The sequence below is a fragment of the Oratosquilla oratoria genome, chromosome 13, assembly GCF_046742065.1.
Source record: "Oratosquilla oratoria isolate Oo_2021 chromosome 13, ASM4674206v1, whole genome shotgun sequence".
NCBI classification, from domain to species: domain Eukaryota; kingdom Metazoa; phylum Arthropoda; class Malacostraca; order Stomatopoda; family Squillidae; genus Oratosquilla; species Oratosquilla oratoria.
This window is the reverse complement of record NC_134789.1, coordinates 35515737-35541531: the sequence shown is the minus strand read 5'-3', so window position 1 is coordinate 35541531 and position 25795 is coordinate 35515737. Positions and strand designations below refer to the sequence as shown.

General features: G+C 38.8%; 1 long non-coding RNA gene across 1 annotated transcript in view; it reads right to left on the bottom strand.

The window, feature by feature from the left end:
- Window positions 1–12529, bottom strand: part of LOC143032376 (uncharacterized) — a 187138-nt gene extending 174609 nt beyond the window's left edge. Inside the window, exon 1 of the long non-coding RNA XR_012967107.1 lies at window positions 12392–12529. This is a non-coding gene — a long non-coding RNA (uncharacterized LOC143032376). The remainder of the gene's footprint in view (window positions 1–12391) is intronic.
- Between the last annotated feature and the right edge of the window lie 13266 nt (window positions 12530–25795).

Genomic DNA, 25795 nt, shown 5'->3' with positions numbered 1-25795 from the left:
CCAAACTCTTCTACAGAAACGACCAATTGAGTGACATAGTACGCCCGGCACAGTGGATGCCAAGTTATTTCGATGGGCATAATCATACAATGTTCATAGATGAATTGAAACCATTATACACATTTGGTGACGATTCATCCAAGATCATATTCGATTTCTAGGATCAATAACCTGAATATTTATTTGAATTCCCATGGAGATTCATTAAAGATTTTATCTGCACGTTTCGTAACACGTATTGTCGGTTATTAATATACTGTTGAAATTAAATGTACAGTTGTCATGATATAAGCGTCATTCATCACTTTATATAACATGATTGTAGCAACATGTCTACCTTTTAGTGCAAATATGGAGCAGAAATATATCTTTTTTTAATATCAGCAACTTTTGTATATACTCTCTTACGTAAACACACACAAACATTATTGTCATACAAGACGTACCTCACAATTGTGTGCACCACAAGGAAGTCTTGCAAACTCTACTAGTTACCTAAATGTATTCACTAATTAGAGCTGAGAAGAGTCCTGTTGTCAAGAGTTTTGCACAAGAGGATCGTTCTAGGTCGGTCTTCACAAATTGAATTCCAATGCACCAGTAGCACGTGAGCTAGACGAAGGCATAGAGAATCTTCACGGCCCGAATTCTTAAAGAGGAAAAGAAGGAAGAGGAGGAGGAGTAAGAAGAAGAAGAAGAAGAAGAAGAAGAAGAAGAAGAAGAAGAAGAAGAAGAAGAAGAAGAAGAAGAAGAAGAAGAAGGAGAAGAAGAAGGAAGAAGAAGAAAGAGGAGGAGAAGAAGAAGAAGAGAGGAAGAAGGAGAAGAAGAAGAAGAAGAAGAAGAAGAGAGGAAGATGATCAGCAACAACAAAAGGAAGAAGATTTTTTTTTCTTTCTAGGAAGCCGTAAGAGTGAGAGAAGTGAGAAGACGCGAAAGAGTGGAAGCAGGCGAAGAGGAAGTTTGCCACTTCCGGTTTAATGTTAAATGCATTTTTATACGAAATGTCAAATATATGTTTACGATTAAATATGTAGAAGAGCATTCATTGTGCTAAATATATCTTACGAACCAAACAGGAAAGAATTCACCACAAACACATACATCACACACCAACTCAGGAAACCCGACTTGACTACCTAAACAAAGAAGCCAGTTATTACTGTAATTATATCACATTGATGAATTGTAATTCACACACATATACAGTATATACACAAACTACACACACACACACATTCGTGCAGAACGGCTTGGCGATTCCTACCCCCGTTATTTCCAGGAATTTGTCTTTGGCTTCTAAATACTTCAAAACATCTTTCCTTTTGCTTTTGCCTTATATTTATTCTTACGGCTATTTTTGTTCTCAAGTTCATTATCCATCCCACAACTTGTCGACTATACCACATTTTTTTTAATTGTGGTCGTAATTTCATCTGCCAAGTATCTTCCCACTCTTTAAAGACATCCTAAGGATGTGTCTCCGGTTGTCTTGTTGAGCTGACGTTAGCAGCCGTCCGCAAAAAGCTAAGCACAAGACTTTCAGGTCAGAAGTCCCCGTCGGGGAAGTAAATTACATCGATCGCCTTTCTGCCTACAAGAAAGCTTTGTCATGACAACTGTGTTCTTCTTCTTTAATGGAAGACACACGAGACCTAAATAATCACAACTAAAACTGGTGAAAACAATTCAGGAAGTCTTTCAACAACTCGTTTCCGTCGCAAAAAAGTGACACTCAGTGTTACGTGACAGAAACAACCTAAATATGAGGCGTCCAGAAACAGAAGAGCATTCCCGCCTCGTTTGCTCTTTTTCGATTTAAGCACGGGTGTGTGTGTATGTGTGTGTGTGTGTATATATATGTGTATATATATATATATATATATATATATATATATATATGTACATATATATATATATATAAACTCCACCGCAAGGACTCGAACCTTTGCCTTAGCGACTGCTTATTATAAAGCAGTCGCTATGGCAAAGGTTCGAGTCCTTGCGGTGGAGCTTATTTCCATTTGTCAAAATGACACAACACACACACACAGATAGGCACATATAAATATGAATATAAATATATATATATATATGTATGTATGTATATATATATATAAATATATATATATATATGTATGTATGTATATATATATATCCTTTCACGATCAGTGCTTAAGCCGACAACAGCATAAGTAGGGGGATGCCCTGTTTCTAGACGCCTTATTTATCGACAGACATTTATAAACGAGGTTTAACTATAAACTAGAGAGAAACTACCGTAACTAAAGAATCATCACTGACCGCGTTGACAATGAGGCAGCTGAATAATGTTTCAAAACAGTACTTCTTGACCCCTCTACAAGATATTCATTTGTACCATTAACCTAGTTGCCACACAATGATTTTATCCAAGAGAGGGAAATTTCCCAGCACGGCGCAGTAAGAAAGTTATTTTCTATCAACGGAGATTCATAAGAAATCACTAGTTGCTGCATGAACCGATAAATGAATAAATAAACAGAACAGCAATTAACTAAAATCTGAGAATCACAAACTTATTATCCACCAGTATTGATGGAATAGAAACAGTAGATAAATAAAAACATGAATACAAATAGGAGTAAAAGAATCTCTGTCAGGTTAAGATAAGCAGGGTGTATCCATTTCCTCAAATCCTTTTTTCAGCTCAAAAACTATTTTGATCCTGTTGACGTCAGAGCAACAGGTGCCGAGCAAGTCACCGTCCTGATGAAGCTGCGAGGGTTCGCCACTGGAAGGCTTCGAGACACGAACGCGGAAATCGTCTCGCGAGGACAGAATCGCGAGTCAGGAATAGTTCGAAACTTCGCCCTTTTTCCAAAACACACGAAGGATTCTCAGGCCATCTGTGTCGCGCGTTTGACCTCAGAGGGTCGATCTGTGACATACGATCTTGTTCAGCTGATAATAGAATCCTCGTCCGATGTCCCATATGCGATAACTGATTAAAAGTTTTTACGTACTTGATTATCTTAAGGATTTTGGCGGCAAGGATAGAAACGCCGGTTACCGGAGAATAAATGCTAATACCTTTCACAAGACAGTGTTCTTTCTACTCATTCCAAGAATTATGAGTGTTTTTTCGGGTAAAGACTCGAGAAATGACGTGTGCGGCGGAAACGAACCTTCAAGAAGGCATCGGCGCTAAAGGCATTTCCGGTGCTAGGTCGAATCTCCAGCGGCACGTGTGTGGCCAAGAACCTAAACCACTCCAGAAACTCTCAATCTGACCCATAGCGAAGGAGGAGGAGGAAGAAAAGAGAAAGGAGGAGGAGGAGGAGGAAGAAAATGGAAAGGGGGAGGAAGAAGAAAAGGGAGAGGGGAGGAAGAGGAGGAAGAAGAAAAGGGAGAGGGGAGGAAGAGGAGGAAGAAGAAAAGGGAGAGGGGAGGAAGAGGAGGAAGAAGAAAAGGGAGAGGGGAGGAAGAAGAAATGGGAGAGGGGAGGAAGAGGAGGAAGAAGAAAAGGGAGAGGGGAGGAAGAGGAGGAAGAAGAAAAGGGGGAGGGGAGGAGGAGGAAGAAAAAGAAAAGGGAGAAGAGGGGGAGGATGAGAATGGGGAGAAAGAAAGGGGAGAGGGGGAGGAGGAGGAGGAGGAAGAAGAAAAGGGCGAGGAGGAGGAAGCTATGGTACATCCAACATGAACCAATTTTAACAGGCATTCCGGTCAACAAATTGTATAAATTTTTGACAGTTTAGTAAAGGTTCTTCATTTCCAGATCTACACATTTCTAGAAAGAAAGCATCACTGAATCTAAAAAGAAATAGCATTACAGATTTCTACAGTTGTATGTTCAAAATCACATGCCACTGCAAATGTCGACCTTATTTTTCCTGAGTATATGGTATATAATTTCCGACGCTGTGAACAGTGGTCACGTGACGCCTCAAATTTCTTTAAACATTCGATCTTACGTACCTAAGAAGTACCAAGTTACTTTATAACATCAATCGCCAACATTTCTATTTCTTAAGATTCACAGGTTATCAAACAACTTCCTCACTATGTAATGACATTAATTATGCCTCATGTCAAGATCTAAATATACACCAAGAGATTTTTTCCCTTTTTTAGGGAGGTAGCCAAGTCAAAGACACGTACCTACCCCCACCCATTCCACCACTCTATCCCCCTTTTCATCCCAGCCCCTCATGTCAAGATAAAAATAAATTAACGAATTATGGAAGATGCTCAGGTGCACACTATTTCAAAGCCAAATTCGAGCATGGCCACGTCAATTACTGACAGGCAACCAACATGTTCCGTTTTTTATGGTCGTTTACGAAAACAGGTCATCCCGACCGCCAGAATTGTGGCTGCTTTGAATGGTCGACTTGACACAAATGTAAGCTGAAGGAGAGCTTAGTGGTAATGCGCTCACCTCATGTGCGAGGCCAAAGATCGAATCCCGTCGGAACACACGCAAACACACGCAAACACACACACACACACACACACACAACGTACGAAAAGACCGAAAGCACTGGCCCCAAGAGGTGACTTGATAGCAGTGTTGAGAGCATAAAAGAAATATAGTTTTAATTTTCTGGGACAAATAAAAAGTCACAAAAGGTCAAGGAAACAAGTTGGGAGAAATACATTACATGTCTAAAGGATGTCAAGAAAAAGTTTTCTATACAGACGCATTAACTCCTGGAACGTCATGGAAATTGACACAGTTCAAGCTAAATCCAGACCATTCCATAACTCAGTCGGACACTTGGAGAAAAAGAGATTGAGATAGCACAAGTATAACTTATTTTCTGTATATTGCGCGCGCGCGCACACACACACACACACACACACACACGCGCGCGGCTTACACTAAAACCTCCCGTGTATCCACAGTACAATGTGTTTGGATGCAGTGAACTACTCTACCTCATGTTGTTATGAAAGTTGGACAGATGAGTGGAAAGGTGGTAGAGAAACATGGGTTAGAGCGAGAACACTGTATTACTGACGTTTCGACTTGTAGTCGACTACAAGTCGAAACGTCAGTAATACAGTGTTCTCGCTCTAACCCATGTTTCTCTACCACCTTTCCACTCTACCTCATGTATTTCGTTCCCATGGAAACGCAAGTCGCTCAAGTCAAATGCAAACAAACGAAATGTTTGATAATTCTTTCCTTAACTCCAATAGGTTTAGAAAAAACTCGAGTAGACATAAAACTTCCAAAAGGTGTACAGGTTGAGAGTTCGTGGCGAGTAATGGTGCTTCTGTATTCACCACTTCTTTCTATTGGGAATTTCCAGAATGAGGAAACCTCCACTATTCGCAACGAAAGGTTCCGCCCTAAAACATCACGGATACCATAAGGACGTAAGAATGAAGGAGACTGCAAGAGACCATAAGGCCTACACTAGGCAGTTCTGTGTCCATGACCACCTGTCATCCCCATCCCTAAATTTGTCTAACAGTTTCTTAAAACAACCGATAGTTTTAGCCCTCGTTACATGGTTACTAAGTCTATTCCATTCGTTGACCACTCTATTGGTAAACTAATTCTTGCCTATCTCCTTCTTAAATCTAGATTTCTCCAATCTAAATCCATTTCCATTTTCTAACAATTGTAGGTATTACAGACAGAACTACATGTATACAATTTATCCGACAATCTTCCTCTCGCATCAACAACTTCCTCTTCCTCTTCAACATGTCACGTTTCAAAGAACAAGAAATACATTTAGGCAGTTCAGCGCCTCCTGGCGTACGCTTCTCACCTCATCAACGATGGATACGCAGACAGAACCAGTGGAGATCTACACGTCCGTTTCCTCTCGACCAATCAGCTTCCTTAGTGGAAAAGGGGGCGTGGCTAACGGGGCCAGGTCAAATTCCTACAGCACGGGGACTCGCTCTACAGATTCTGTTCCGGTGGAAGCCGGACGATTCTATTCAGCTAAACATCAACCCTCCGTCCATCAACTCTGAACGGGAACTGGATCAACCGAGACCCCGTCCAGGCTGGGAGTTGGTCCCGCAGCTGAATAAAATCCCCTGGCGCCAGCCATAAGAGGAATCCATACACACAGCGTTAACGCTGATGCCTCAATACGCCAAACCCTTCGACTGAATGGCGCTCTTTACACCTTTTATTCTAGCTAACATGTTGCTTCTCACACTGACAAAACAGTCTGAAACCGAGGAGGTCACAGGGGTGAAACGTCAGCTCCTGAAGTCTCGTCTCTGAAATTCAAAGACGGTGAAATGTTCTCTTAAAGACCGGCGATATCTTGGAAACTCGTTCCATAGATCCATTTTCTAAAATAATCAGAGCACGCCCCCTTCCATGCCGGGTGGTACTTGTCCTATTATACTGTCTTCCGCCAGGCTATTCTATTCATACCCGTGAGACATCTTGGTAGTTAAAGGGCTATTTCCTATTAAAACATATCATTACAAGCGCCTCTTCTGAATGAAATCGCCTGACGCCAAACAGAACGAAACGCCCGAGTCGATATTGGCAGTGAAGGAGTCAACCGATACACTAGTTAACCCTTCGACCTCCAGAGGCTTCCCTCAACTGAATAAAATCACCTGACGACAGCCAAGGTGAAACTCGTCACTCGACCTTGGCAGCCGGAGGGGTCAGAGACGGAAATGCCCCGGAAGCCGCTGCAGAAGCAGAAGCAGCAGCTTGAGACGAGGAGTAATTTGGAACTCGAACGGTAACACAGGAAAGGGCAGATTACACGAGAGCGATGGGGGGCAAAGGGTGGAACCCGTGGGCAATTGTGGCGACGGACCCCAAAGAAGAGAGCCAAAGAAAAACAAAAGGAACGACAAATAAAAAGAGGTAAATGGGGAAAATCAAAGATAGGGAGGAAGAGAAACAGAGACAACGACTGGGAAGCAAAGAACAAGGCGAAGAGAAAAGTATAATCGAGAAGAGGCGAGAAATAAAGGAATCTGGCACTAGAGAAAAGATATAGACAGAGAGAGAGAGAGAGATAAAGGGAGAGAAAAGGAGAGAAAGAGATAAAGGGAGAGAAAGAGAGAGAAAGAGAGAGAAAGAGAGAGAAAGAGAGAGAAAGAGAGAGACGGGGAGGGAGAGATAGATAGAGAGAGAGACGGGGAGGGAAAGATAGATAGAGAGAGAGAGACGGGGGAGGGAGAGATAGATATAGAGAGAGAGAGAGACGGGGGAGGGAGAGATAGATAGAGAGAGAGAAGGAGAGGGGAAGGGAAAAGGAGAGAGAGAGAGAGAGAGAGAGAGAGAGAGAGAGAGAACTGGGGACGCAAGTACTGTTGGCACTAAAAGGGCCACATGAACTGGAGGCCACAAGAAACGAGATCACTATCCAGCAACCAGTTTATGTCGCGCAATGACCGGTTATTTGCCGGGTAAGATTCGTAAACTCAGACACTCCATGAAAGCTTTGTCACAACACTTGAGAGGGTCATGATGTTAAAAAAAAAATCAGTACAAAAAGTTTCCAAGCCTAGAACGTTCCGGATACCAGAAGCTTTTCTTTATATCCTAGTACATTTTCAAAAAGTTCTCATTCCGAATATTGGGGACTTGCGAATTCTAGACTCCGGTTCACCTTTCAGACCCTGAGGCATGAGTGAGACTCCATTTGGTACATTACTTTCGCTGTAAGACAACACACGCAATATATATATATATATATATATATATATATATATATATATATATATATATATATATATATATATATATATATTATGAGAAAGGTGGAAGGGGAAACACGGGTCTTTATCTAAATATAGAGTTTATTCCTGACCGGTTTCGCTTACAATAGCTTCTTCAAAGGAGTGTAAGCAAAACCTGTCAGGAATAAACTCGATATTCAGATAAAGACCCGTGTCTCCCCCTCCACCTTTCCCATAATTTGCCCCAATGTCTCTCTTTCTCTCTCTCTCTCTCTCTATATATATATATATATATGTTTGTGTGTGTGTGTGTGTGTGTGTGTGTGTGTGTGTGTGTATTCACTTGGTCTTTGGATCACGTATTGGACTCGTGTGTGTGTGCGTGTGTGTGTGTGTGTGTGCGTGTGTGTGCGTGTGTCTGTGAGATTCACCATGGTCTTGGACCACGTGTTGGACTCGTGATCGACAGCTATTTCCCTTCCAAAAGAGAGCTCAGAACTTGTATATGACCGATCTATGGGTAATGCTGTGACCTTACACGCACACACACACCCAACTCCCCGCCCACGAGTGAGTGTGTGTTTAACCAGTTACCCCCTTTGTTGCCGTGCGGGTGCCACAAAAATAAAAACCTGGAAGTCAAAATTTATGTTGTTTACTTCAAGACGAGGGAGAAGACAAACTGTACCATCGCCAAGGAGAGCTAGCTCGTCTTTGAATTCCATCTCTCTCTCTCTCTCGTGGTTTGCGGAGCTAGTACCCGCTCTGAACTGTTCGTACATGAACGCATGAGACGGTGTCCACGCTATACTACATCAGTGACGATACTCAGAGGGAACTACTGTAACACACACACACACAGTGATGTCACCAAGTCACCTCAGCTCCTAAGATGAACAGCGGTCGGGGGTCATTACTTAGAGAACGCCTTTCCTAACCTCTGCGCCGCGGCGAGAGTTCGAACAGGCACCAAATTCACCACGCGGTTACCAGACGCGCGCTTTACCAACCGAGCCACGGCGAGCACCCGCAGAATTGTTGTTGTGCGCCGCCGCCACAACTACCGCATCGCCGCAGGTAAAGTTCCGTTCCGCTGGCGTGATGCAATTCTCTGCTCCGCGGAGGAGACAAAAAGATGAACTACAAAAACGGGTCCGGACTTTTTTTTTCACTTCACCGAACTGACCGACTGCCGATCCTGCTGAGTAGCGGTCCAAATTAAGAGAGGGAGAGGAGGAGGAGGAGGAGGGCAGGATGATATGAGAGAGAGGGAGAAGAAGCGGAGGACAGGGGGGTATGAGAGAGAGGGAGAAGAGACGGAGGACAGGGGGTTATGAGAGAGAGAGAGAGAGAGAGAGAGAGAGAGAGAGAGAGAGAGAGAGAGAGAGAGAGAGAGAGAGAGAGAGAGGGAGGGAGAGAGGGAGGGAGAGAGGGAGAGAGGGAGAGAGGGAGAGAGAGAGAGAGAGAGAGAGAGAGAGAGAGAGAGAGAGAGAGAGAGAGAGAGAGAGAGAGAGAGAGAGAGAGAGAGTGTGTGTGTTCCCTCCACCTTTACCCGAGAGGACATGGGGGACCTGGTACCTCAAATTCATTTTCAGCCGCAAACTGTCTAAATACTGATCTTGTTACAAACCACAATTCTACATAATCTAAGCTCTACATAATCTGCAGAACATCGCACTTTTTAAACGTCACATGCCACCAATAAAGACAAGCATTTCTTATTTTGTGTCAAACATTATAGTAAAAGAACGACAATCCCTAAGGTAGAACGATATAGAAAGAAATTTGTTTAACGATCACTGAATAAGACACTCTGGAAAGTACAACTGGATCAAGTAGCTCATTTATGAAGCAGAATAAACATTCAACAATCAAGTTTCCTTGATCTAACTGAATGGCCGCATGGGACACAGCTGTTAACAGAAATTCATTGTCCACCAAAATCCATTTTTTAATTAAACGTTCCTATATTTAGTAAATGAATACATTTTATCCGTTAGCATATACACATGACCTATGTGCTGACAACTTTTACTGTATGCATGGATTTGCCCAACTGTATAAAGGATAAGTGCTATGCTCTTAGGACCGTCTTTGAGTTTCCATTGATCAAATTTAAACTTAGATATCCATCCATTTACCAGGGATATAGCCAAAGTCAAAGGGCATAATTCCACTCCCACCCATTTCATCCCCACCCACTCCACTCCCATCCACCACCCCTTCCTCCCTCTTATTTTAGCTCCTCATGGATGACAGGTCATCCCTATATCCCACCCGCTGTCCTGGGTCAGTGGGCAATGCAGCAAGACTCAGCACATCCACAGCAAGGCCCCTGCTGTGGATATTTGAATATACTTATACTATTTGACTACTGTTCTTCTGCATTATTCTACGGATTAATGTATGTATATGGAATATGTATATATTCAATGTCTTTCAATCATCTTGTCTTCACAGATTATTCTTGTAGATGTGTGTGTGTGTGTGTATTTACCTATGTGTGTACCTAGTTGTATTTTACGGGAAGGGGAGCTATGCTCGTGGGGGTCCGTCTTCATTTCTCATTTTATCTAAACAATTTTGTGTGTGTGTGCGTGGTTCACCATGTACTTGAATCACGTGTTAGAGGTCGTTTAGTCCGATACATAGTTAACACTGCCACCTTACACATATACACACACCACATACCCATCCCTTGCTCAAAGGTGGCAGTAATGGTTTGAAGTAACTTGACGATTGTTCAAACCTTGAGCAGAGATCAACACAATGTTACACCAGTAAGCTGTAGGAGATTCATCATTGATTTTGGATCACAACTGGGCCTGTGATCGACAGCTTCTGCGACCCCGAAGAGAGCCTCACAGCACGTACAGTCCGATCTATGGGTAATGCTGGGACACACACACACACACACAGTGGTAGCGTTCGCGACCGCCACAACAGCGGTCCGAGTTCTAATCCCGCCCAGGGCTGAAATAATCTCAGTATCGCTGCACTGCGAGTCGTTACTCCAACTCTCGTGGGCGGGGAGTTGGGTGTGTGAGTGTGCGTGTAAGGTCACAGCATTACCCATAGATCGGTCATATATGAGCTCTGAGCTCTCTTCCGGGAGGGTAATAGCTGTCGATCATGAGTCCAACACGTGATCCAAGACTATGGTGAATCACACGCACACACACACCATCCCGTTATTCAAAGGAGACGGCAAATGCTTGCAGTACTGTGATGCTTTACAATCTCAGAACGAGGCTCGACTTCTGTTCCACTGAGTTGGCAGGGCTAACTACCAAACCAGAAAATCGTGTGCATTTAAGGGTATGCGCGAGCGCATGTATGTATGTATATATGTATGTGTGTGTGTTTACTTAGTTGTATGTTACGGGAAGGGGGCCTACGCTCGTGGGATCCCGTCTCTGTATCTCGCAGTGTCTAAATTGCTCTTAAATTTGTGTATGTTTTTTGCAAAAACTATTGTTTCGTCTAGTATGTTCCATACATCCCCCACTCTGGGGAAAGCTGTTCTTTTTCAGGTCTCTTCTGTAACTGTCTTCTTTGAGCTTCCCTCCATGTCCCTTTGTATTTCGCTTATCCCAATTTAGTAAGTCTTCCCTATCAAGGACTCCCATACCTCTCATGATTCTGTAGATAGTCAACAAGTCCCCTCTTTCTCTTCTTTGTTCCAGAGTCGGCAATTCTAGTTTTGACAATCTCTATGACAGTTTTGAAAGTGTTGGGGGCCATCTTCGTAGTGTGTGTGTGTATTCACTTGGTCTTTGGTCTTTGGATCACGTGTTGGACTCGTGATCGACAGCTATTTCCCTCCCGGAAGAGAGCTCAGAGCTCGTAGGTTGGTTCGATCTATGGATAATGCTATGACCTTACACACACATGAGTGTGTGTGTGTGTGTGTGTGTGTGTGTGTGTGTGTGTGTGTGTGTGTGTGTGTGTGTGCACATATATGTAGATGTGTGTGTGTGTGCACATATATGTAGATGTGTGCATGTGTGTATTTCTAGGATTTTACATGTGTAGGTATACGCTTGAATATGGATGCATGTTTATGTGTAGATATGTGCGTGTGTACATGTGTGTACGTATGTGTATATTTGTGTGTGCGTGTTTGTTTGTGCGTGTGTGTATGTGTGTGCGTGAGTGTGCGTACTCGTGTGCATCTGACTGTGGATGCATGACCGTATGCATGGACATGCATACGAGTGCATGCTAGCGAGTTTTAGCGACCATGCATCACCAAAATGAAGATTCATCTTCTGGTAGTGATCTTGGTAGTTGCTATAATTTCTTCGTTTTATTTTTTCCTGTTAACAATTTCAACATAGGGAATATTGCAGTGTTAGGTAACTTATGGTAAAAATACAGTGCTAAGTTATATATATTTGGCTATGATAACCAATATAAATTATTTTTGATTTGTGATTGCTTTGAGACCAGATTTTCCACATCTGATTTAACGAACGAGATTGTGACGTCATATCGCTTAACTATTTCTAAACTTCAAAAGTTCTACACACTTATTACTTGAATTTTCAGATGTCATCGTCTAACACTGTGATTAATTTTCTCCAATAAACTCAGTTTGACTAGTAAATCTTATCTTTCAACTTTAATTATTCCAATCGTGTTAATTACCTCGCCCGAACTTTCAAAATATTGTACATAACTGAAATGCTACGCTGAAACATAATATTCACAACGGCTGTATTACACTTACCTTACGTTAAGACTGTTTTCCTTTTCAACTTGAATTAACAGGGCAACTGTTTCACTAAAACACACTTGTTGCCGAGATACGCGTGTGAGGCAGCGCAGAGCTTAAAGCGACAATACCTCACCCTTTCACAGTTCAAACAACACTGAGCGGCCGAGAGAGCCTCGCTGTCTCATGGATGCGTTACAGCAGCAGCAGCCGCAGACGCACTTTTAGTCGTCTATCAAAAGGAACGAACACGCGCACGAACACACGCACACAATCCCTAGGGCGTTTCACTTCGGGTGGTTGTGTACGAAGCATACCAGGGCCAGCGTCGAAGGTGGAGCATTCTGTACCCAACTTCAAGGACAACAGATCTGTGTATAATCTACTACACGAATTATTTCGACGATGCCATTTTCATTGTGCGGTGATTTTAAAGTCGTACGCTATTTTCACTTTGTGCTTATGAGTCCTGTTAATCAGTTGATGGGTGTCTAATTTCTTAATACTTTTCAATTACACATCTATCATTATTCATGTCCTTGGATCCATCTTTTAATCAAATTATTCCAGCTTCACCTTTTCTTATCTTTCTTCTTCGTGAACGACCATTTCAAAAGTCTACGTGCGATCTGTACATTTTCACAACATACGATCCAGAGGCCTTTGTTGTATTACCTCGTTTTAAGTCTAATTTTGGGCAGAAGCTCCTTTAAGTTTACAGCTTCGCTATATGGATCAAGCGTGATGTATCAATCCAAACAATTCAAAATTACATGTGATTCAAAGTATCTTGTAAGAATTTTTTTTCGGTGTTTACTGGTCTATATCTATAGCCTACTCAATATATCATTGTCCTGTCAACTTTTGTTGTCTTACAATTTAGTAAATATTTATGCAAAACTGTATTACGCTATTATTTCTTATTTGCATTTTGTAATTTTTGTTATCTTATTTCTTGATGAATAGAACCAAGTCTAATATTTGGCTTTTGAAGTTATCCCAACGACTATATAAAAAGCCTGAGCCCAGTATTCACCTAAGTAATATTCTTACCTCTATCTCAGTCAATATTCTTTATTTGTTGACTAATTAATTTGCATTGGTTATTGGCTTTAAATTTATTCTATACTGAAATAAACGAATCTGAAAATGAACAAAATGTATTCATTTCTCAGTCATATTTACGACGGCAACCATTTTTCAACTGTATTCTTTTATTCGGCCTACATGTTTGATTTCAGATCAGAAAGAAGTAGAATGATGAAGGGAAGCCGAGGTCTAGAAGTCTGGCATATCTAATGTCTATCTAATTACAGTTGTCTTAATGGCTAGATCCTGTGGTGCATTTTTTTTTCTCGGAATGTGATCACATACCTAATGCGTTATTTACTATGAATTTCTTTTCGTATATTTTTCCAAAAATAGTAACTTTGCTATGCTTTATACCAAAAGTAGGCTACCCTAAAATCTATATTGATATATAATTTTCTACATTTCTTACAAACTTGCAAGATTACAGCTACATTATAAATATGATGAAAACATGAAAAATGTACAATTATAATTTTTTTATCTGTACTATTCCAATAATCCCAAGGGGGCTGGGGTTAACATTGAACATCAAAATACAATACAGTCAGGTGATATAAAATTTGAAAGTCAGATATATAGATAAATGTTCGTGCAATCCTAACAAAATATCTCCATCCTATTACAATCGACCTGCACAATTTCTTGCGCACACCCCACCCACGCACGCACGCACTTTGCATATCCATCAATCTTCTCGGTAGACCAAGTAACAGTGTTTGTATCACTTATACCTGTAAGCTTTGAATATCACTCGACTAACAAAATTAAATTTCGTTATATTTGTATGTGCTACATATTTTAATATGGAATCTAGTTTTTGTGGTAGTCTCACTGCAACCTTTATGCAGTCATTTTTCACGCGAGAATTTCATTCGTGTTGACGTCATGCTCAGAGGTCGTGAGGAAAGAAAGTGTGACTGACGTTCATTATTACTTTAGTTGGTTTTACCCAGGGCCATTGATACTTCCCCTCACCTTTTCATTCTTTATCATTATTCGTACAATTTGTTTTGAATTGAAGGTGTAGTATATACCGATGCGTATTTGGTAGAATCATGTCAGCCACTGTAACTGTTGCTCCCTCTTTTTGCTTAGTCTTCATTATAGTTTTTTTTTCTAATAGCGAGTTTATTTTTTAATTGTATTTTATTATTATTTCATCTAATCATTATTATTATTTCATTTATTTATTTTTTGACAAGAGGGTTTGAGGAAATTTTGCTAGATCTCAAGGGGTACAGGTATTGATGAAGGCTGAGAACCACTTTACTGGTTTCCAGAGTTCGCTTTCCCCACCCCACAATCATGTATTATTGCCATGGGACGGGTTAATTAAAGGGAAGAATAAAGGTACTGTTCAATAGTGGGAAATGATATTGGACTAAATATACTGCTGTCTCTGGATCATTATCTCACATTTAACATTGACTCTGGTGGCAGTCAAGGGCTTATCACGACAGGATGATGGTGGAGTAGCAGTTAATTTCCCCTCAGGAGTCTAACCCATGACTGTCAGATTTCCCATAGCTGGATAAAACAGTTTGGTATTTGGTATCTGCTAGATAAAGATTGTAAGGAAAATTAGCCATATTTTTCCCATTATCTTTATAATTTTAATTAATATTATTTTCTTATTTCTTTTGTCTGGATAGATTGCCTGGTGGCATTTTTTTTTTTATCCTGCCCAGGACGAGTTGAACTAGGGCATGGTTCATTAAATTCCACACTACAAAGTCATCTGTAAGGGGCACCATCCTGGCCTCTAGATAGGGTGGAGTTTGTGACATTAAACCCAAACAATCATCAGTCATTTCCTTAGTCTGGATAAACTGCCTAGTGGCAATTAGAATGTTAGTGTAAAAACTTAACATAGATGATAAGGGTAATGATACAAAATACAATATTACACTTAAAATGGTGGGACATTTATTTGTCTTTCAAAGTTGTGCTTTAGAGCTGTTGGGTAACAAAACCTCAGTATCCAATAGATTTTGCACAAATGTGAAATATCTGTTTTTGTGCTTTTTTGAACTGCTGGGTGAACATTATATGAAATGAGTGATATATGAATGGGTATTAGTATTAAAAGTTGGAATGTGAAAGAGATGAAGAATAAGAAAAAGGAAATGTGAAAGTAGAGGATGAAGTGGAAGATTAGTTTAATACAGATGAAGACAACAATTAGAAAAGATGAGCACCAAAATTGACAAGACAATGCAATGGTAGAGGGGCATAGTATGTAATGGGGGAAGAGGAAGTTGGGGAGGTAACAGGAACAGGATGGATAAGAATATACACCTGTGTTACATAAGAGCATCACAATTATAACATGGGTTGGATTTAATGCCTAAAGTACGGAAACTATACAGTGCCTGAGTTTATGGTAGCAAGACTTATCCTTGTGTGAAACTGGAAAAATAGAAGAGTTCATATGCTTGCAGATCAGCATGAAGATGTGTTATGCATATACCAGAGATCATTTCCATCTCATAAGGTTGGCTGAGTCAAAGCACACAATCAACTGTTGACTAGAGTGTCACTAAATGGAACACCCAGTCCCACAGTGGCTGCCAACAGTCCTTGAGCCTTCCTATAGATCCCTCTGGGAAAAAACTTTGGACTGTAGTCTGTTGTCATGTCACCTGTCAGTGGCTGAAAATGGTAGGGGTCAGGGAACAATTAATAGTTGTCAGCTCCACGTGTGTGAAAAAAGTACAAGAAATACAGTTGAAGTGTATCAAATCTGTTAAATTTGATTGAAGAGCAGTTTGTTGGGTGGCCTCTGTGTATTTGGATACAAAGAAAACTTTTGATAAAGTCCCTCACAGAAGATTAATGTGACTAGTGGAATACACAGAGCTCAAAGGAAGCATTCTGAAAAGGATGAAGGATTTATTAAAAAGGCAGGCTCAAGAGAATATTTGTGAAGAACAAGACATCAGATTGGAGAGAAGTGATTAATAGGGTCCTACAGAGCTCAATTCTGGCACCTGAAATGTTCCTGATATACATCAATGACATGATGGATGGAACAAATGATTATGCCAAACTGTTTATAGGTGATGCCAAGATCCTGAAAAGAGTATGAAAATGAAGAAGGCTGATTGGAGTCATAAGAAATAGATACATCTCTAATGATAAACTACAACTCAACTGTTTCACCATAGGACATGTCATGTTACCTTATGCTCTAATACTGTAGAATTCCAGTATTTCTGGCACAAACTCTAGTCCAGACAATATCAGGTTTGACAAAACATATGACACTCAAATTGATGGGTTAGGGTGCAACTTTGATGTTTAAGGAAGGAGTGGTGATGGAGATCTGGAAAACTTCAACTATAAGGACAATGAGATAAAGAAACAGCATGGGAGTTTCAATAACAGAAGCTTAATAAGCTCATGAATAGGATGGGATATATACAGAGTATATCAGAACAATACAAGGTAATAAAAAATAACAGAATTGTATTCACCATCAGACTTTGTTCTTGTTAACATCTATCTTTCTGATCCATATGTGATTCATACTAGCAATAGTGACAAAATGCAACTCAAATTTATTGTTGAAGTTAATAACTATTTCTTACAATTACAGCAAAATAATGCTGACCTAATGAAGTCAGCTTAAACTGAGAATGATTAATGAGCTACTGTACCGAAAATAAAACTTCATCATTAACACTTGTCTAACAGTCAGAAATTGTTTTCAAATTATATCTTAGAATAAGATATATGAAAGACAATGTCTTAACTGCCTTGCTTCTGCTATTTCCTATTAAGGCAATGTTTTTTTATTACCATTAGCAAGCCAAGTCTCCCTTTATTGTAATCATAATCATCACAGTATGCCTAATCCAGTTACAAATGTAAAATCCTTTTTGATTTTTTTCCCCTTGGAAATCAGTCACATGTCACAGCTAGCACTAGTATAAAACATAGCGCCACTATTACTCAACTTTATGTGACTTATCAGACACATAAGTCCTGGTAATCATCTCTAATCCTTCTTATTAAAATAAATGCAACCCATATAATCTAAAATTGTATAATGTGGAGTGGGTATGTGCCTTGATGTGGCTACTTTCCCTACAAAGATGAAGAAGCCCTTGGTACATAGATACAATTCAAATTCAAGGTCCTCCACATTAAATAACATTTTTGTGAAAATTACACTGAGAATAAATCTGCTTTGAATAGAAACAGTTACACAAGTATACATTAAATAATTACAAGTAAATGAGAATAAATGTGATAAAAATCTGGTAAAAAGTTTATTCCATTTATATGAAAGATGATCTTGGGGTCATGTCAAACTACACAGTTGCAGAAAATTGCACAAATTAAGCTACAGAAAATAGTATAGATTAGCAGGTCACATGAAGAAAATCAAGGTTAGCAAAAACTACAGTGGCATAAAACCAAAACATGTTGCACAGTATATGTGAAGTGGAGAAATTTGACTGTTGTAAAGAACAATGAAGCAAGAAGCGTATACCAGGTATATAGCTGTGGCCAAAGCCATCATCTATGTCCTAAGCACTTGATATAAAGGATTTGTGTAATTATCTAAAACTTACAAAATACGAATCGCAGTAGTACCATATGGAAATGCAGAGAATGTGCAGTAGTTGCTGCTGAACAAAGTATAATTAATGCATTGTATAGCAATCTATCTATCTATCCTATAGCAATCACTTTGGTAATAAATAACAAGTATTACCCAAAGTTCCACAGTGGCTGGCAGTCCTTGGGCTTTCCTAGAAGCGCTGAAATCTTGTCTTTGTCTATGTCACTGGTTTACAGTAGTAGGAGGAAGGGAGTAGTTGTCTGCTGTCAACTTTCTTTATGTGAAATGGTGGAATAAACACAAAGTTGATCAAGAGATGTTGGGCCTGGTCCTTCAGGGTTGTATTTCCAACTGGAAGTGGAGAGATTGGTTGTATAACCATCACTTGCTACCCACTGCTGGTCCCTCACTTCATTATTGTAACTGTTGTTCATTTGGTACAGAATCTAACAGAATTATTTGTTAAGGAGAACTCATTTCATGGTCCATAAAACATTGTTAGTTTCATAATATATCAATGCAGAACCAATTCTTCTAACAGAGTACAGTAAAAGACACAAGCTTCTTGATGTGGGATAATTCTGTCTACAGAAGCAATGTAATATGACCCAGGCCTATAGCGTGGATTTGAGGTGTGTGGGGGGGTACTTCTATTATAGTATTCTAATTTCTATGTGTTTCTACAAGAACATCTTGTATAATGAAGAAAATGTTATGATCCAAAGTGTGATACATATATACCAAATGGTCCTTTCCCCCTTATAAGGTATGATATTATATTGTATATTAAACAAATCTATGCTTCTATAGGGGAATCAGGACTCAAACCAGGTACTGGAGCACCAGGTCCACCTATTAGCCCATTGTGCTGTGGAACATCTCTTTTGTAAGAGGAAAAACGGCCTTTTGGTATATATTATTATCTTGTTATTATTTTTATTTCTTAGCAATTCTGAAGGGGCTAACGAGCTTTTTGGGGGGTACTGAGTGCCCCTCCCCCCTCAATAGTCACCAATGGCTATATGCCTGATACAATTAACTAACAAATTACATTTATATATATATGAATGTCCAAACTACTAAACAGCTGAAGAAGAGCCATCATTAGGTTTAGTTGTTAATGTAGCATTAACAGTGTTGGTCATACAATCAAAATAGCTGAATTACCCATCATTAAATAATCAATTCTTACATGATATTATGGTCTGTTTTTTTTTTTTATCAACAGTGGAATCTCATGATTAACAGATAACAATATTGATGTACTGAACTCTGAATTTCAGTAATTGATTTTGCACATATCACTTGTACTTATATTGTAATACACAACCATGCAATTAGCACATTTTATTAGTGCATATATAGACTTTGTAACGTAATAATATATATTGCTGAGTCAAGCAAATGCATAGCTGTAACTGTTATAATACATAATGTCTCACTGGCACAGAGCATCTGAACATTTACTAGAGCAAAAACAAAACAAAAGTTGTATATTAGACATTCAGTTGATGTAAAAGGGATATTTCTTAAAATCTTATCTAGTCAAAATGCTAATTACCTTGTGTATGGCCAAATCTGAGATAAAATTGGAAAATGTACAACACTGAAAACAGAAGTTTTAAACTTCTCCATTAAATGGATTCTGCCACAATCGTACCAATATATGTTAGACTGAACTTGCTTAAAAAGTGGGTCACAATTTTGCACATCGGTAATACAAAAAATACATGAAAACTCATCAAATAGATTCACAAGGTACATGGACTAGGTGGGAAGGTACAATTTTAGAAACAAAAAGAACTAACACTGATTAACAAACAATGTTTCACACTCTACAAAAAGAGCTGTCGTTGAAATTATAGTACAGTATTAATGAATAATGTTATAACAGCAATCTTAAGTGTTGACAATGTTACTGATTCAGTTTATTTCATCTAAGCAATATAAAACTGTAAAATGGTGCACGCAAATAATAATGAACATTGCCTCGAGTTTCAATGAACGGAAACCTGCAGCCCCACAACAGTTGGCAGTGGTCTTTGGGCCCTTTCATAGATCTCACAGGAAGGAGACACTGAACTAGTATGTTATATTAATGTGGAACTGTTTTTTTTTTATACTATGATAGAGTTCAGTGTATTAAGGGGGGAGAAATTTTCGAAGGAAAGACAGGAGGAGAGAACAGATGGGGACAATACCCATTGTGTAGTTTCTTTTTTAAAAAGAGGGCTTTCACCTCTTTTGCTCTTTTGTCCAACTATGGGACTGTTTCTATATCTTTGATTCATATTAGTAAGAAGAGGAGAGTAGTTACCAAACGTCAGCTCTTATCACATGAAAGAGTGGAGAAAATACAGCCAAAGTTGACTGAAAGAGATCCTGGACTTAGTTGAGAAGCCATCATCCCCTCAGGACTCCACCTCTAGATGGAGGTGAATGTTAATGAGTTTTCAAGATGAATTACCATTTGCTGTCATCCATCAGTAGTTCTTGAAGACAACTTTACATGTATGAAATATAAAAAACTTGTCATGTACAAAATATTATTGCACATGCAAACCAATTCACATTGAGAACAAACACCAACTCCTCCCCTCCTTCTAGTACTTTCAACTATTGATAGAAACAGTCCCACACTAATATAATGCAGGCACCAGTCTAAGGTTTCTTTCCAGAGACCTGCAAGAGGGACCAAGGGACTGTTGCAGGGCCAGCTGCTCAGGGGATGGGGGTTTCCATCTAGCGAAACCATGCAATAACTGATTGACTCAAATGTTTTCAGATTGAAATTTTACATGTTGTGATAGTAAGCAGGTATTTCAAGTAAAGTGGTTGGCATGTTAAGTGAATAATATACTGCTGTACTTAGGGGCCAACAATAGATACCTGCATGAGGTGGTCCATCAAGTCATTTCTCTACTTTCCATTTCCAGATTCTATGAACACCCTCATCTTCATCTGGAGGGATAACTCAAAGGGGTTGATACTCAGTCTTAGAAGTGAGCCTAAGATCTCTCCTATTTTTCAATATTTCCTCTGCCTTTTCACATAAAGTGAGCCGACATTCAGCGACTTATCCCCTCCTAATACTCTGATGTAAAAACAGTCCTAAACATATATCACAGATATCAATCCAAAGTTTCTTCCCAAAGAGATCTATGGGAGGACCTGAGGACTGTTGCCAGCATGTGTAGGGCTGCAGGTTTCCAACCAGTAAAACTTGAGACAACATTCATTATCATTATTATATTATTACTTCAGAGCTTCTGTACCTGAACTTACAATTAAACCTATGGAAAAAAAATAAAAACTGTTAATCATATGTAAAATCAGTGTTAGTTTTAGCTATATTCAAAACAGTAATATGAAAACATGCAAGAACATTACAAGTTATATTACATAAAAAACTAAACATTTCCATTTTGGTATGAAATACAGAGATGAATATCATATTCTCTTCTTCAATGAAGCAGTAAATCAAGCATTATTCATGCTGCATCACCAATCTTGTAGCAGTATAAAAATATCACCTTGACAGGTAATATGCAAAAAAAAAAAATAATAATAATAATAAAAATAATGCCATGAGTAAAGTTGAACATAACATTAACTAAATGCTAAAACTTAAAAGGAAGAACAAAATGAAATATGAAACCATCTATTTGTACACATTAATTTGAACTGAACAGAAAACTTGTGCATAATTGATGAGTGATGTATTATCATAAAACATCAAATCATCACTGACAAATTATCTCTAATTAAAAGGACTTCATAGTGAATCACACCCTGTATAGGATACTAACTGTGCAAGTTTTATGTGGTCAATATTTTAGAGACTTTAAGCAACATTCTTTCAATAAAGAATGCTTATCTCCTTAAACTTCCATTAGCCCTCTTTTCTGCTGCCCACCTTACATACTTCTTCTACCACCTCTGTGAATCCACTTCTGCAAAATACTGTCTCCAAGGAAAGAAGTGCTAGTTATTGACAATGAAATACATGCTGGATCAAACGAATCTTTTACATTTGAAATATTAAAGCCTTGCCGTTGAATTCTTTCTATTGTATCCTATTCCGTATCCTAATTATCAAAGTACATTTTTTCTACACACGCATACACAAACACACACATAAACAGGCACACAACACACACACACACTTTCAACGAACGGACGGCTTGAAGAACGCTCTGAAGAAAAGTGCAGATTGTGGATACCAACGCAAAGAGAAGTGCCTTTTTGTATTTGCAGGGGGGGGGGAAATTGCTCGTGAGGCAGTAGGTAAGTAGGAAAAGAGGAGAAGGGGAGGGATTGCTGGGGAAATGGAAGGAAATGAGGATGTGGAGGACTTGGCCCAGGCAGACGGGCGTAAGGTCAACATGAAACGACCACCGGATGACGAAATGGCAAATAAAAATGTAAAGATTAGAAGTATAGAGAGGAGAAATACAGTAGAAAGTGACGAGAATATGTTCCAGGGATTTAAAGAGGGTGGGGGGGACACAACCCCCCCCCCGACTGATAAGACTAGAGGAGAGAGTTGATAAGGTGATCGAGGACTTGGAACGTAAGTTAGGTAATGTAGGCTCCATTCTCCAGAGAATTGAAAGATTGGAACAACTAGAGAAGGCTAACAGAAACTTAACTGAAGAAGTAGAGGACCTAAAAAGACAGTTAGGAAATGTAAAGGAGGAGAATGAGAAATTGAAGAAGAATAGTAATGAAAACAGTGAGAAAATAGCTACAGAAGCTAAAAATTGGAGAATAACTCAAGAAGGGAATAAGGTTTCATTCACTGACATAGTCAAACAGCAATTGAAAGAACATAATGAAGACTCAGTTATTAAAGTGATGAGACAGAAGGAGAATATAGTAAGAGAATTAGCTGACAAAAAGAAATGTATAATTATATTAGGAATGGAAGAGAAACATAACCCAGATAGAACCGCAAGAATCAAGGAGGAAAATGAAAGGGTAAGCAGTTTATTAAAATTAGTCCAGGAAGATGAACCAGAAATTATAAAGGAAATTGAGGAAAAATTCAGACTCGGAAAATATAGTACAGATAAGACCAGACCAATTAAGATTAAATTCAGGTCACAAACAACGGCAGAGAAAATTCTATCCAAGACAGGGAAACTAGCAACAAATGATCAATATAAAAAGGTATGGATAAAAAGAGAAATGAATAAGGAGGAAAGAGAGGCAGAAAAGCAGAAAAGAATTGAAGCTAAGGCAAAAAACGAGGAAAGAACGGAGTCAGAGAAAGAGAGATTCTATTGGAGAGTAGTGAACATGAAAATAAAGCAGTTCGACATACTAAAGAAAAACATAAGGGAAACAGAGAACACAATGGAAGTGGCAGAAAACTAAGAGTGTCTTACACAAATATAGATGGATTGATAACAGGATTGAATGAACTGAATGATTATTTGAAAGAAAAAGAACCGGACATAATGGGAATTGTAGAAACAAAATTAAAAGGCCCACTACCACCCAACAGTGTAGGACATGATACATACAATTATTGGATTAGAAACAGAGAGAAAAAACAAGGGGGTGGAGTTATGTTCCTGACAAAGAAGGATATAAACGTGAAAGGTGTCATATATGGAAAGAATACAGTAGAGATGATTATGATAGAAGTGGAAGACCGAGATAAGAAGAGCAGAAAATTTGTGATCAATTATGTGCCTCCGAAAACAGCCTCATGGGAGGAGAGTGAACATAAAAGTATGTTAGAGGACACAAAGATAGCATTAACTAAAATAATGGAAGACGGAGGAAGAATAGTTATGATGGGCGACTTTAATTGCAAAGAAATCTGCTGGGAAGAAATGACAGTAAAGAGTGGTGATGACTCATGGGGAAATGCTCTACTTGAGATGATTACTGTCCATTCAATGACACAATGGATACAAGAGAACACTAGGTATAGAAATGAAGAAGAACCATCGAGGCTAGACTTAATAATTACATCTGAACCTAGAATAGTGGACAAGATTGAATATAAAACACCAATAGGTAAAAGTGACCACATATTGATTGAACTGGAACTTAATGAAGAAAAATATATGAAAAGAAATGAACAATATAGAAAAGGAAGAATGATGTATGAAAAAACAAACTTTGATAAAATAAGAGAATTCTTCCAACAAGAAAACTGGGAAGAAATATACAAAGAAGAAACATCAGTGGAAGAGAAATGGAATATTTTGACAAAAATTTACAAAGAAGGAGTGGAAAAGTATGTCCCAAGACAAAAACAAGAAAAAGAATATGTAAAATGCTGGTACAACAAAAGTTGTAGGGAGTTAAAAGACAAAAGAGACAAAGCCTGGACCGGATGGAAAAAAGACAGAAGACCTGAAAAATGGAAAATATATACTGGTTATAGAAATGAATATGTACAAAAGTGCAGAGAGGAAAAAAGAAAATATGAAAAAGATGTTATAGAAAAGTGTAAAGATCAACCAAAACTATTCTACAGATTTGTAAACAATAAACTGAAAAACAAACAAGACTTGGAGAAATTAAGACAAGGGGGGAGTTGAATACACTGAGGAAATGGAAATGGCAGAAATTATGAACAAACATTTTAAATCAGTGTTTACAAGGGAAAATATACAACCTGAAGAGATTGAGTGGAAGGAAAAAGTCCCCCCTATGGAAGAAATAGAAGTAACGAAGAATGAAATTTTGACACACTTGGGTAATTTTGATGTCAGAAAATCGCATGGGCCAGATGAAATAGCAAACTGGATTCTGAAAGAATGTAGGAATGAACTGGCAGACAAAATACATAGCATAATAAGCAGTTCCTTAAAAGAAGGAAAAGTTCCAGAAGATTGGAAAAAAGCAAATATAGTACCTATATATAAAGGAGGAAATAAAGAAGAACCTACCAACTATAGACCAGTCTCTCTAACAAGTACAATAGCAAAAATATGTGAAAGAATTATCAAAAGTAGATGGGTAAAATACTTGGAAAAAAACAACGTACTAAATCCAAGGCAATTTGGATTCAGACAAGGACGATCATGCGTCACCAATTTAATATGTTTCTATTCAAGGCTAATAGATATAATACAAGAAAGAGATGGATGGGCTGATTGTGCATTTCTAGACCTAAAAAAAGCTTTTGACAAAGTACCACATAAGAAGTTGCTTAAGAAATTAGAATATGAAGGAGGAATACAAGGTAAATTGCTAAATTGGATGGAAGACTTTTTGCAAGAAAGAAAAATGCGAGTAGTGATAAGAGATCAGCACTCAAAATGGAATGAAGTAATAAGCGGTGTCCCGCAGGGAACAGTTCTGGCCCCAATAATGTTTGCTATATATATTAATGATATGGATGAAGGAATTGAAAGCTATATGAGCTTCTTTGCAGATGATGCAAAATTACTGAAAAGAGTGAAAACTGAAGAAGATTGTGAATCACTACAGAGAGATCTAAATAAAGTACAAGAATGGAGTAGGAAGTGGGAGATGGAGTTCAATACAAAAAAGTGTAGTATAATGGAATTTGGAAAAAGCAAAAACAGAATAACAGGATCATATAATTTGGGAGAAGAAGGAATAAAAAGAGTAGAAAATGAGAGGGACCTGGGAGTCATTGTTATGAATAATATGTCACCTGAGAAACATATAAATAAGATTTTTGGAGAAACTTATAATTTAATAAGAACAATCAAAGTGGCATTTACATACCTGGATGAAGAAATGGTGAGGAAAATCCTAATCACCCT